Here is a 14,440-nt window from a genome sequence, read left to right as displayed (position 1 = left end):
CTCTGTCACCAGCCTTCCAGGCTGCCTTCCGTCGAATCCTCACAACAACTCATAGACGTAAATCCTATTGTTCCCTCCATTTGCCAATGAGGACACTGCGGCTTGGAGAGGACTGGTCACCTGCCCGGGATCATGCCGCTGGCCGGTGCCGGGTCAGCCTTAGCACTTAGGGCCGACTCCAGAGCCATCTTCCACATGAGGTGTTTTAGGTGTGGTTACAGCCAAAGATCTGTAAATAGGCAGTTTAGGGGTAGACGCTGCATCCCTGGGCTGTGATGGCACAGAGCTGGAGGAGTTCCAGACCCGCACTGGCTGGAAACAGACAATGAAAGAGCCTCAGAACCCAGCCCCCTTCAGGACGCCTGGGAGTCAACAGGGAGGGGTGTTCTCTGGGCTGGGGGGTGGGTGGGCCTTGAGGGCAATGACCTGAGCTCCCCAGGTGGCATGGCAGTGGGGCAGGAGCTCGGCCAGGGCCTGGACATCTCCGCTGCCCTTCATCCTCTGTCAGTGAACACAGGTCTAGTTCTCCTATCACTTCCTTCCGACTTCAAGGTCCCTGTAGGCCAGTTGAGCCTGAGGTAGATTTAGCGGAAAGGGCTTGGGCTCCTCGTGCACACATTTATCCCCCAAAACAGACAGCTAACGTCTCGGTTTTAAAAATGAGAAAAGCAGCCAAGGAGAGCTGCCCCAAATCATGAATAATCTGGTTCTAAGACTAGTGGGAAAATCCCACTCTGCACAGAAAGGGACTCAGATGGATCATTTTGGCATAAACATCACTTTTCAGCTCCAGAGAGCGTGGCTCAGGGCGGAATTCTTGCCGTCCCCTGTCTCCTATAAACCAAGGAATGGGCTGGCTTCCTAGCGCAGAGCTGAAGGCTCACGTTCTTCTGGGTGTGATGTTTAATGCTGATAACTGGGTAGACTCGGTGAGTTGGGGGCCCAGATGTTTTCTGAGCAAATGCACACACGATGCGTAAAGCCCGGGGACGGGTCCGCCTGCTGGTGTTATTTGTTCCCGCGTAATTGGCTCGTTCAGTGGGATGTGTGAGGCGGCTACCATATGCTTTCTGCAGCCCCAACGGTGCTTTCTACTCCAGGCCGTGCACGTGGGTGGGTGTGGACGTGTATGTGGATGTCACATGGGCTGTGCTCAGCTGAGGAGATGTGGCCGACGTGTCCAGGGCCCACTTGTACCCCGAGTTCACCTGGAGCTGTGGTGGTCGGTTCCACGTGTCCTGAGCACCTCTCCTTGTACACCTGCGGGGGTCTGCGTCCCTGCCTGTGGCTCCCGGCAGCTTTAGGGCAGCTGGCTGGGCACTTGCATGGCATCCTGGAAGGGTCAACCAGGGACAACTCTTGGCCAATGAGGCAAAGGAGTCATTGGATAGATACTCAGGTTCTCTGTTCCCCAGAAAGAAAATTCCGAGGGTTTCATAGCAGCTGTCCCGGAGGATGCAGGCCAAAGGCAAGAGATCTCACAGTTCAGTTTAAGAATATCCTTCTTCCATTGAGTTCAGTCTCCCACATGATATGATAGAAAAAGAGCTGGAGGATGCTTATAGGATTAACACGGTACTTTATTCCCAAACCTGCTGTGTGTTCCAGGCTGCTGGTCCCAAGGTGCTGGGGCGTTTGTGCCATTTGTCCCCGAAGAGCCTCCCACCAGGAGTTTGCCTGATCGTCTCCATCGGTCATTGTTGTTATATCGCAGACGCTGTTAGGGGGACTCAGAAATTCACCATAATACGGCCCTTTTGATGACTTTTCCCACATCATGAAGTGGACGGAGGAAAGAAAGGGTTATGCTTCTAAGGCCAAACAAAACAACAAAATCAATCAAATTCAGGCAAAGAAAAACTAGGACAAAAATCGAGAAATAAAAATGAAAGCAGAAGCTGTGATTTGGGAGCAATTGTGATCTTTAAAATCACCATCATTTGGGACTTTCCTGGTGGTCCAGTGGTTAGGACTTGGTGCTTTCACTGACGGGGCCTGGGTTCAATCCCTGGTCTGGGAACTAAGATCCCGCAAGCCGCGTGGCTAGGTGAAAAATAAATAAATAAATAGATAGATAGATAAAATCATTGTAACTTATAAAGTTCCAAATAATTGGCTGTTGTGCCTGTCTTTGCCCATGAATGTGTGAGGACCAGGATGGGCAGCGGGGTGGTGAGCTGCCTGCTTCGTGAACTGCAGCAAACGTCACACCCCCTGGGCTTTCTAGGACAGTTAGTTTACGTTAAAAAAAAAAGATTTTTAAACTCATGGTTAAGGACTTCTCTGGTGGTGCAGTGGTTAAGAATCCGTCTGCCAACGCAGGGGACACGGATTCGATTCCTGGTCCAGGGAGATCCCACGTGCCGTGGAGCACCTAAGCCTGTGCGCCACAACTACTGAGCCCGTGTGCCATGACTACTGAAGCCCTCGCGCCTAGAGCCCGTGCTCTGCAAAAGAGAATCCACCACAAGGAGAAGCTCGGGCACTGCAACGAAGAGTAGCCCCTGCTCAGCACAATAAGAGAAAGCCTGCGTGCAGCAATGGAGACCCAACACAGCCAAAAATAAATTTAAAAAAATAATAATAAAACAAAAAAACAAAAAAACAAAAACTCATGGCTAAATGGGATTTAATTGATATAATTTCACAAATATTTTACTAATACACATATTTAATGCATTACTAATATACCAATATCCCTACTAATTACAAATGATCAAATCACACATCCTTTTTCAACATTTTATTGATATGTAAAGTATATATAGAAAGTGCACAGATTGTACATGTAAGGCTTGATGTATCTTCACAAGCAGGACACAGATGTGTGACCAGTGCCCAAAGCAAGAAACAGAACGTCAGCAGCACCCAGGAGCCCTTTGTGTCCCCCTCCCCCGGCTACTTCCCTGCCTCCTGGAGGGGGCCACTGCCCTGACTGCATAATATAGATTAGTTTTTATATAAATGGAATCATACAGCACATCCTCTGGAATCTTACCCTGTGTACTCGTGTTCATTTAACTTTTGCTTAACAGGTATTATTTTTTGGCTTAGAAAGTGTGTTTACTGCCCCTACATCTTGCTGCTTCTCACCAAGTTTGGTCTGATTTCTGCCCTCTGTAACCTGCCGCTGGGGTCTTCTCTGGGTCAGCAGCGATGTCGAGGGGCCTGGGGAGAGTCTTGAGCTTGTAACGAGGGAAGGAGCAAAGCCCCTGCAGCTTTGGAGGAGAGTCGCTGTGCAGATACCCTCTGGACCTCCAATGGCAGAGCCCAAGTTGGTCTGGGAGCATTTATCAAGCACTTCCCATAAACCGTGCTGGGTGTGGGACCCCAGAACTACGTGACCATCAGGACTCATAATTATGGCTCTACTAAGGACCTGTTTGTCATAAATCTTTAACAGCAATGCTGTTAATAAAAATAACAATAATAAAATAAATCATCATATAACCGCCATGCCCTGAGCACATGCAGGATGCTGTGCTAAGAACTTGCCAGAGTTTGCCTTATTCAGTCTTGATAAGAGCTCTGTGAGTAAAGGGTTCTCATACACATTGCAGGAGTCAGGCCACATGGGCTGCTGTGACAAACAGCCCCACCCTCGGGGCATGTGTTATACTCGAATGCAGTCAGCAGGAAGGCCTGTGGCGCTCCTCTCTTCAATGCTTGCTCCGCAGAGCTGTGGTAGATTGCAGAAATGGACGTGGTTCTTCCCAACTGGCCCATTAGCAGCTGGACACTACTCCCCATGCCTCGAATCCGGGTTGGCCTTGGGACGTGCTTTGGCCACTGAGTTTGGGGTGATTTGTTATTCAGTGAAAGCTGACTGATGAAGTTGTTATGGGGGTTGGGGGAGAGTGCCAAGATCTTGGAGGGGGGTGTATGGCCAGGGAGCAACATACACAGCTTCCCAGGACCCAGTCCTGAGGCCCCAACATCACGGCAAGGGAGGCTGGGAATGCAGCTTTGTCTTGAGTCTAGGTTTGCTGAATTACAGCCTTGTCACCACCACACCCATTTTATAGATGAATAAATTGACGATCAGGTAAGTCAAACAACCTTGCAAGATCACACATCCAGAAGTGGCAGATTTAGGATCTGAACCATCTTATGACCCCGGAACCTAAGCCCTTTGTCGTGGTGCATGTGCTCTTTGCTGAGTGGAGAGAGACACGTGTTCCTTGCAGAACTAGCTTCTACAGATGAGATGAGAAGACTTGATACAGACGGTGATGAAGCACAGGCCTCCAGTGCCCTTTGTCTACAATGTAACAGGGGACCTAACAATGCCCACATCTGTGTTTCACACTGTAGCTCCTACAGATCTTTCACAGGCATCATCTTCTCTGATCTTAACAATAATCCTGTGAAGTTTTTATAGTTTTCTAATCCAACGGATGAGAAAACCGAAGCCCAGAAAAGCTGCCAGCCAGTAAGGGGGGAGGTGGGCTTGAGACACAGGTCTTTCAAGTAAAAGTTCAGCCTTCTTCCCTGTAAAAGTTTTAATGAAATTAAAGTGAAATTAAATTAAGTTAAATTAAGTATTATGAAATGAGAGCTTTGAGAGGAAAGAGGAAATTGTCCAAAATGTTTTATGTAGAAGACGCAGTGGATGACATTGGCGTGAGGATTTTTGGATCCACTGTCTGTGGGTGGGGAGAGGATGTTGTGGAACCATGTCGTTGTTGTTTTCTTTTGCTTTTTTGGCCTGTAAATGTTATACAAGTTGAGCTCGAAATTCCAGAGAAGCCGCGGAGAAGACTTCCTGGGCAAGAGGCGCTTGAGGTGTGTCTTACGGGAGGTGTCAGATCAGAAGGTAGGGGGTCAAGCCGGAGTCGCAGGCAGGGACTGAAGGACGAGCATGAGGGGCAGGTGTGTGGGGTCACAGGCCAAGCGGGGGCCTGGCGAGTGGCCCCCCGAGACACCCTCTTGTCCCGCCACAGACCCTGGCTCACCTGTGAGCAGTGGGAGACCTCACCACTGTCACTACATTTTATCACAGTGAGAACCGATGTGATAAAAAGCAACTCAGTTCAACCACCAGACAGAAGTAACATGGAAAATAAGCAGGGAATTCCTTGGCGGTTCAGTGGTCAGGACTCCACGCTTTCATTGCCGTGGCCCGGATCTGATCCCTCGTCAGAGAACTAAGATCCTGCAAGTTGCATAGCGTGGCCAAAAAAAAAAAAAAAAAAAAGCAAATCAGACCCGTAAGTGTGATAAATGAACAATGGATGGCTTAATAAACCTCCAGCTGCCTGTTGTTGAAACTTCAAATATGTCATAAAATGAATGATTTTTCCACCGAAGCTTGGTTATAGAATTATGTTCGTGATATATTTCCATATGTCAGTGGACATATTTCACAAAGGAGAAGAAAGCAAACCCACCACAAACAGAAACAGGTACCGATACTAAGAAAGAGGCATTAATCAAAGAAATTTTGCAATAATCTGGAGAATTCTTACACACACACCCTGTGGTGAGCTCATCTATCTGTACAAGAGCCCAAGGAAGCAGTGGTTGGTTTAATGAAAGTTTGAAAGGAAAAAATTATCATGTTTCCCATGAACCATAACATCAATCTCATGCTGTCCCTGAAAGTGTAACCTTCCAAAAGTCAATTTACGACTGGGAATTTAATTACTTTTTGACATCCTTCCCTGGACATTTGGTTGAAGCTTATTGCTTTGAATTGATAGAGATTCCAGGTACCTTGTCCTGTTGTCCTTTCTTATGGCACAGGGTTTTTAAATGTTTTGCCATGCTGTCACCTTGCAGTTCATTGAGATTAAATTATCTCATAGGAGATCCACAGGAAGAGGACAGAAAGAATGGAGGGGAGAGAAGTTTCGAAAATAAACATTTTCAGAGCCGGACAAGGTAGGACTTAGATCCAAATGGCTCACTGAGTGCTGTGTGTGGGACATGAAATAAGATACAGCGGAGAGGCTTTTAGAAAACTAAGAATAGAGAGATACCCTAAGTGCTCTGGGTGGTAGTGGTCGCGATGGTAAGATAGAGAGACAAGTGGGAATCTGATTGCCGTTGCCGTCAGGATTCTTCTCATTGACAAGCAACAATGGAGAAATACACCCAAATGATCTCTGAGGTGGAAAAAGAGGAAGACCACGAACCTGAAATTCTATAGCTCAGTGTGGTCTTATTCCAATGGGAGGGTTAATAAAGGTTGTCTAAAATTAAAAAATTCAGAAAATTTACCACCTCTTTAAAAGATCTCTTTTAAAAAAGATTCATTCTTTAAAATGATTACAGGGAGTACTCCAGAAGGAGGAAAATTAAACTCAACACTTTTAAAAGGGTTATAAGAGGCAAATAAGAAACATAGAAACCTCAATTTTTTTTGGTACAATTAAAGTTAATTTTTTAATAAAAAAATAAAGGAAAGCAAACAATAAATCTATGATTAAAATCAACAGGCAAAACATAGAGGGAATTTTCTCAATTTGATAGAGGAAACCAATAAAAACCTGCAGTTGGCATCGTGTTTAATGGTGAGACTGAGAGCTTTCTCCTCTGAGCTGTTTCTACTCCCAATACTTCTGACACCAAATGTGTGAATTTTTCCCCACAAAGACCAATTCACCAACTCTCTGGACATCAATTAAGTGTCCTACCATCCAATTCAATTCTGCCAGCAACTACCCAGAGTCTGTGTAGACCCCAAAGGGCCAGGGCTCAGACCCACTTCAGACCACAGCTTCAGGTCAGGTTCTGTAATTTGCTAGAACAGATCACAGAACTTGGAAGCCAGAAGGAGGGGTACACCCTCGTGACACATGAATGCCTTCACTAACCTGGAACTTTTCTGAAACCCGGTTGTTTAAGGGTTTTTATGGAGATGACATTTGATGATTGATTAAATCATTAACCATTGGTGATTGAACTCAATCTCTAGGCTCCCTCCCCTGGAGTTGAGTGGGGCTGAAAGTTCCAGCCTTCTCATCGTGCCATGTCTTTCTGGTGACCCTATCCTGAAGCTGTCAAGGGGACTGCCATGGGTCACCTGGAACGAGAGCCATTCCTATTACTCTAATCACTCCAGAAATTCCAAGGGGGTTAGGAGCTCTGTGTCAGGAAACAGGGACAAAGGCCACACATATATTTCTTATTGTATCACCCCTAAGATCAGGAATGAGGCAAAGAGGTCCACTCTTACTACTTTTTTCAACATTATACTGGGGAGTTTAGGTAGTGCAAGCAGAGAGGAAAAAGACATAGAAGACCCAGAGAATAGAAAAGAAGGAAAACCATCTTCATTCACAGACAGGCTCATCACATGATCCTCTGTACAGCAGGTCCTCAGGAATTCACACACATTTAAAAATCTACTAGAACTGATAAGTGAGTTTAGCAAATTTGTAGGATACGAGATCAATATACAAAACTAGATTGTGTTTCCATGGACAATCCACAATGAAGTTAAGTGAACAATGCCATTGACAATAGCATCAAAAAGAATAAAATACTTAGAAATAAATTTAGCACAAAGCACAAGACTTGTATACTGGAAACTATAAAATATATACTAAAATTTTAAGAAAAAATTAAGAATCGCTAAATAAATGGAGATACAATTCATGTTCATGGATAGGATGACTCAATATTGTTACAATGGCAAGTCTCATCCAATTGATCCGTAGATTCAATATAATTGCTATCAAAATACCAGCAGACTTTTGTAGCAATTGACAAACTGATCCTAAAATGTATATGGAAATGTAAAGCATCTGGAATAGCCAAATGGTTTTTTAAAAAGTGAATAAAATTGGAGGACTTAAGTTTCTCAATTTCAAAACTTCCTGTAAGGCTGAAGTCTTTAAGACAGTAGAAGCTGGCATAAAGATAGACATATAAATCCATGGAGCAGACGGAAAGTCTACCAATTCATTCTTACGTTCACAATCAACTGATTCTAACATATCAAGGCAATTCAATGGGGAAAAGGATAGTCTTCAACAAATCATGTGGGAAATATCTTAAAAAGATCATTTTGGATTCTTTTATTTTTCCATACAAAAAACTTAAGACAGATCATAGACAAAAAATGAGTTAAAACTATAGAGCTCTTAGAAGAAAATGTAGAAAAAGTCCTTAAGACATTTTATTTGGCAATAAATTCTTAGCTATGACACAAAAAGACTGATCCATAAAGAAAACTTTGATGAATTGAACTTCTACAAAATTAAAAACTGTTTCACTTCAAAAGACATTATTAAGAAAATAAAAAAAAACAAGACCAGATCGTTTTTCTGGCAAATCATATATCTTGTAAAGGATTTGTATCAGTATATATAAAGAATTCTTTACAACTCACTTCTAAGAGTACAAATAGCATAATAAAAGCGGACGAAACATTTGAACAGACACTCCACTAAAGATGTGTAGATGGCCAGTGGGCACATGAGATGATCATCAGTCATGGGGGAAACACACACCAAACCACAGTTGTCTCTAGTGTAAGACTAGTGTAAGACTAGTGTAAGACTAGTGTAAGACTGACAGTAACAAGTGTTACAAGGATGGTGGCGGTGGGGGGCGACTGGAAACCTTATTCATTGCTGGTGGGAGTATAAAACGGCACAGCCACTTTGGAAAACGGATTGGCGGTTTCTTATGAAGTCACACATCAATTTGACATATGACCCAGCAATTCTATAACTAGGCATCTATTCAAGAAAGATGAAAAGATATGTCCACACAAAGCCAAGTGTGCAACTGTTTATAGCAGCACTGTTTGTGATAGACAAAATAGAGATGACCCAAATGCCCATTAACCGGTGACTAGATAAAAATGTTGGATATCCATACACTGGAATATTCTTTGACAATGAAAAGGGATGAAATACTGACACGTGCTACAACACAGATAAACCTGGACACATTTTGCTGCGTGAAAGGAGTCAGACTTCAAAGACTGCATGTTGAATGACTCCATCACATGAAATGTCCAGAAGAGGCGGGTTAGCGTTTTGCTGGGGCAGGGAGTGGGGTGGAATGGATAGAAACAGTCGTGTGGGTTCTTCTCATGGTGATGGACATGTTCTTTACTGGATGGTGGTAAGGGTTGCACATCCCTGTAAGTTTATTAAAAATCATTGACTTTTAGTTTTACCAAGGAAACATTTTATGGTGTGTAAATTATACCTCCAGAGATCTGTTAAAAATAGAGACAAAATGCCATGTGAAAAAAGTATTTGCAGTACCTACAGTAGACAATAATATTCGTAAAATATAAGTATCTAAAAATTGGTAAGAGAAAAAAATCAACACAATGAAACATGTGCAAAGAGTGTCAACAGGAGAAACAAAGAAGGATAAACACCAAGAGGCTGAGAAACAGGCGGAAACATCCTCAAATTCACAGTCGCCGGAAAATGATGGCAGCCACGAGGTGTCATGAGATTGGTTAAAAAAAAAAAAAAAAAAGTAATGAGGATTTATGTTGGCAATTGGTTCTGAGAATTAGGTGCCCTTATTCACTGCTAGTGGGACTGTGCTTATGTTTACACACACACACACACACACACACACGATATAAGAGGGGGCATTTCAGAGGGAAGCAGGCACCAGAAGACAGATGGGAGGGAACCTCCTGCCCCAGGTGTCCCGTCCCTGTCGCTGTGTTCCCACAGAGTGTGACCCTGAGCACCTGCAGCGCCCCCATGCCTCGGCTCTGAGCTCAAAGCAAACCTGCTGCGACTGTGTGTGGAGCCCAAGCGTGCAGGCTGTCAGCACAATCATGTTTATACTTTTGTAACAGATGTTGAAACAGGACTCTTCCTGCACCAGAGCTGACTGAGGGGCCAAGTCGATAGACAGGAATAGAAAACTGCTGGTTAACTGGCTCACTGAATTATGATTATTAGAGAATCCTATATGCGAGTAAAGGTACTCGTGCAGGAAGTGCACTGCCCGCCCCACCCCCTCGGGAGGGAGTTTGCCTAGGGCCCCAGGGCACATGTATTTGTTGTATTTGTTCTACTTGTTATAGGAACTGCACATTTTTCCCTTCACCACTGTGAATTACTTTATTGTTAAAAACAATCTAATAGAAAAAATATTAAAAGACAATATAATAAAAAGATTGCATTCATGAGAGTAGCAAAATTATAAAATGCTAGTACTAAAGCTAGAAACCATATGCAATTATTATATCTCTGGAACTACTAAACTTTTGGACAATCTCCAAGAAGGCCTGAAAAAAATGAAGTTATTTAGCATGTACTTGAATAAAAAGACTCAATATTTTCACAAGGTCATTTCTCCCAAGATTAGTTTATAGATTCACTGCCATCCTAATTAAAACCACAACAGTAATTGTCATGACCTGGACAAGCTAATTCTAGAATTCATATGGAATTCTAGAATAATCAGAATAGATTTCAAATCATATATAATGAATGTGGACTTGACCTACTAAACTACATAATGGTTGTGGACTTGACCTAATAAATTATATAATGATTGTGGGCTTGACCTACCATCTATCATGAAAAGCATGTTGGGATATTTGGGTTCTGTTTCGTTAGAATCCTACTTAACACCACTCATAAACACAAATTCAAGGTGTATTAAATACGAAAACTAACAAATCCAGCACTATCTCTAAATAAAAATAAATTAGTAAATACAAAGTAAGAGAACATATATATCACTGGGGATAAAGAAAGCTTTCTTTAAAAGTGCATTTAACATAATTGTTATAAAAGAAAATTAATACGTTTGACAAGATCAAAATTAATGTCTTCTCCATACCTAAAATCAACATAAAATATCCTAAAAGATTAGACAGAGAGAAAATACTTGTGGCGTATATAACAGAGTGTTAATGTCCAGGATGTACAGTAAAATTCTAATTAGATTCATATAAAAATAATTCAATAGAGAAAGACACTAACAGGCAATTCAGGGTAAAGAAAATGGGAAACAAATCAATCTCTTGTGTCCCTGTAAATTGACGTACAGTTATTCTAGGAAGGAATAGGCAATACTTTAAAAGGAAGTGGTCGATCTTTATATAATGATGTGGACAGTACCTCTATGATAAATAGTTAAATAAACAGTTAAATGAAAAAGACACAATGGAAAATAGTAAGTTGGTTATGATACCAATTACCAAAACCCAGTAAACAAAACCCCCAGATGAACACACCCTCCAATTCCCCCAAAGAATCTGTGTAAACGCATAAAAAAGTCTAGCAGAACGCTCAGCAAATTGGTTACAATAATGAATTCCAAGTGTTTCCTTCTGTAATTTTACAAACTCGAAAACACTGCTGTTTTGGGCTCCTGGGTGTGATGAGCCAGCTGCCGGTGGTCAGCAACCCCCCCGTTTTCCCACTTGTTCTAGGCGGGACCACACTTGGTCCTCATCAGGGAAGTGGTCGGGAAGCAAAGTTGCTGGGGAGGCAGTGCCCGTGATCGTCGCAGCAGCAGGTGCGGAGTCCGTGAGCGCTGCGTTCACCTGTCAGGAATGAGAAACCAAAGCGCCGCCCACCTTCCCCGGGTGGAGCAGCTTTGCTGCGATGCTCACCATCTTATCAACCCCACAGCCTCTTTGTTCCCATTTCCAGCTCGTCTCGGTTGTCAAAAATACAAGAAGGTTCACAGCACACTTTCCTCACAGGCAGCTGGGTGTGTTCCCAGCAGGAATTGGCTGGACGTGCAGAGAACAGCTTCCCCTGAACAAGAGTCATTCTTTCCACTATTCCTGAACCCACGAGAACATAAACGACAACACAGTTTAACCCCCTGACTCACAGCAAATATAACACCTCCTCAGATGTCAGGAACAAAGCCATCACCAGGCTGCTGACCACACCAACAAACAAAAGATAACGGTGCACTTTGGCCCAAATTGAATGAAGACATTCTTCCAGATTTTAGTAAGGCATTTGCTTTAAGAAGGTGGAAAACCTGCTTTTTCTTTTCAGTTACCTTCCATCAACTAAAACAAAGCAGTAGAAACAGGTTTGGGCTCAGGGCACAAACTCACCTCCCTTTGTAAAGCCCTGAAGAGTTCACTAGGCACATGGGCCATGCACCTCGCCTTCGGACCTGAACACGTTCCCGAGAGGTGGAAAGCTCTAGAGGATGAAACTACAATTTACAAACCTTTGGCGATTTGCCCAATTACAAACCTTGGAAACACCGAATCAGGAGGCTAAACCCTGGCCTGTGGCGTCATTCCCTTGCAGGGCCCTCCTGTTGCACTTGAACTGTCGTTCACTCGCTCCTTTCGGGTGATGGCAGGAAGAAGAGGAGCCATCAGCCTGGTCACATCGGCCCTGTGTCTTCCCGGGCCACACGCATGACTTCCCGGGCTCCCAGTTGGCATGAAGTCGAGGGGCTGAGACCTGGCAGGGCAGCGGCTGCAACACCCCATCCACGTCCCCTCCGCCACCTCTCTGCACTCCTGAAAGGACATGGGCATCCCTGGTACGCAACAGATTCCATCCAGGCACCAGGTTCTTTGCTTTCTCTGACACCAAAGAAGTTTGTGCAGCATCCTGCAGAGATCAGTGCCCCAGGCAGCCTCCAACTAATGAGGGTTCAGGGTCAGAGAATAAAAGCCTCACTGCCCCCACCACCCCTCGTGCACAGTCCTGCGGGGGGTGGGGGGCTCTACGTGCTCCTCATAGGGTCCCGGGAGAAGCGAGCCCTATGGCCCATCACAGTGGCTGCCCTTTGAAGCATCCTTCGTGTGGCTCTTATCCTTTCTCTGTCTCACTCCTGCTGCCTGTGGTCATTTTCCAGATAAAGTATCAACACCCAAATCCTGTCTCTAGCTCTGCTTTGGAAGAACTAAAACAATACGATGCATATGCTTTTATCTTGTTCATATTTGTTCTCCAAGGGCCTGGAGTAGAGTGGATGTTTGTCGAATGACTTTTAGTTTTATTTTTTTTAATTTATTTATTATTTATTTTTGGCCGCGTTGGGTCTTTGTTGCTGCACGTGGGCTTTCTCTAGTTGCGATGAGTGGGGGGCTACTCTTCATTGCAGTGCAGGGGCTTCTCATTGCGGTGGCTTCTCTTGTTGCGGAGCACGGGCTCTAGGCGCACGGGCTTCTGTAGTTGTGGCACGTGGGCTCAGTAGTTGTGGCTCACGGGCTCTAGAGCACAGGATCAGTAATTGTGGCGCACGGGCTTAGTTGCTCTGCAGCATGTGGGATCTTCCCGGACCAGGGTTTGAACCCGTGTCCCCTGCATTGGCAGGCAGATTCTTAACCACTGTGCCACCAGGGAAGTCCCTCGAATGACTTTTAGTTACAGCAACTCCCCTTGAATCGTGTGTTTCTAAGCAGTGGGTGACGTCAAGTTAAATGACGGCAACAATAAAAACAAAAATTAATGATAAATCCACCTATTTCCCCTCTTGTGGGCTGGCTGCACGAGAGTACGGGAGAGAGTCAGATCTTGATATTTTTGTTTCAATTTCTGTGGTTAAATATCTAAGCCACATCCATACCTGTGCCCAAAAGCAGTACGTGAAAATCTGTGCCTAGGCTGTGATTTCTTTTTCACAGATTGTTGGGGGATGGGGATGGGGGGTAGGTTTGACCACCTGAGGCATCATCATAAAGGTCATTGTCGTCCCATAGTCGGGTCCTTCCCTGGGGACAGCCCAGGTCACATGGCTGCAGGGTCCTGTCCAGGGTGCAGGGAAGCCAGAGGCCAAAGCCAGCTTCCTGTCTCCCTCTCTCCTCCCCGTCCTGTGGTCCCTCCTTCTTTCCTCCTCCCTCTCCCCTGGCCTTCCCCTCATGCCCATGGGGGTGTCTGGGGAGCTCTGGTTTTCAGCCTCAAGCTGCTACCCGAGGACAAGAACATCTTGAGTGATTGGGGTTTGGTCTCAGGCACAGCCTGAGTGCCGCTGTGTCTGAGACTGGGCTTGAGGTCTGGGGCACGAGCTCGGCCTGACAAGAGAGGGACACTGTGTCTCCAGATGCCGTTGGCCCTGCACATCCGTCCCCTGGACCTTACTGCAGGTGTGGCCTGGGGCTGCGCTCAGGACAGAACGGAGCCTCAGGGATGCCTCTCTCCCATCAGAGCTGGACGGTCTCCAACGTGGGGTCTCAGGAAGAAATGGGAGCAGAGCTGCAAATTGCTCCCTGATTTCCCATGAGCCCCAGTGTGGGGGGTCTCTAATGAGGTGGGGTCCAGGCGGCCAGAAGGGCTCCTGTCTTCCCTGGGATCTGGGATGCTGTGGGCACTTGGGGGGGGGGTTTCCTGGGATCCAGGGGTGACCAGCCCTGAGCTTACTGCACGTGGTGGAGGGTTTGTTGCTTCCAGGTCTCTGTCCCTGGGCAGGGACGCTGGGCACACTTGGGTCCCTGTCGCACCCACCACGCTGGCATCTGGCCCGAAGGGACCTTCCCGGGAAGAAAGCCGGACGTGAGCCGTGGCTAAGAGACCTT

Source organism: Pseudorca crassidens, chromosome 15 (assembly GCF_039906515.1).
Source record: "Pseudorca crassidens isolate mPseCra1 chromosome 15, mPseCra1.hap1, whole genome shotgun sequence".
Classification (NCBI taxonomy): domain Eukaryota; kingdom Metazoa; phylum Chordata; class Mammalia; order Artiodactyla; family Delphinidae; genus Pseudorca; species Pseudorca crassidens.
The sequence above is the reverse complement of the archived record's forward strand: the minus strand, read 5'-3'. Positions refer to the sequence as shown.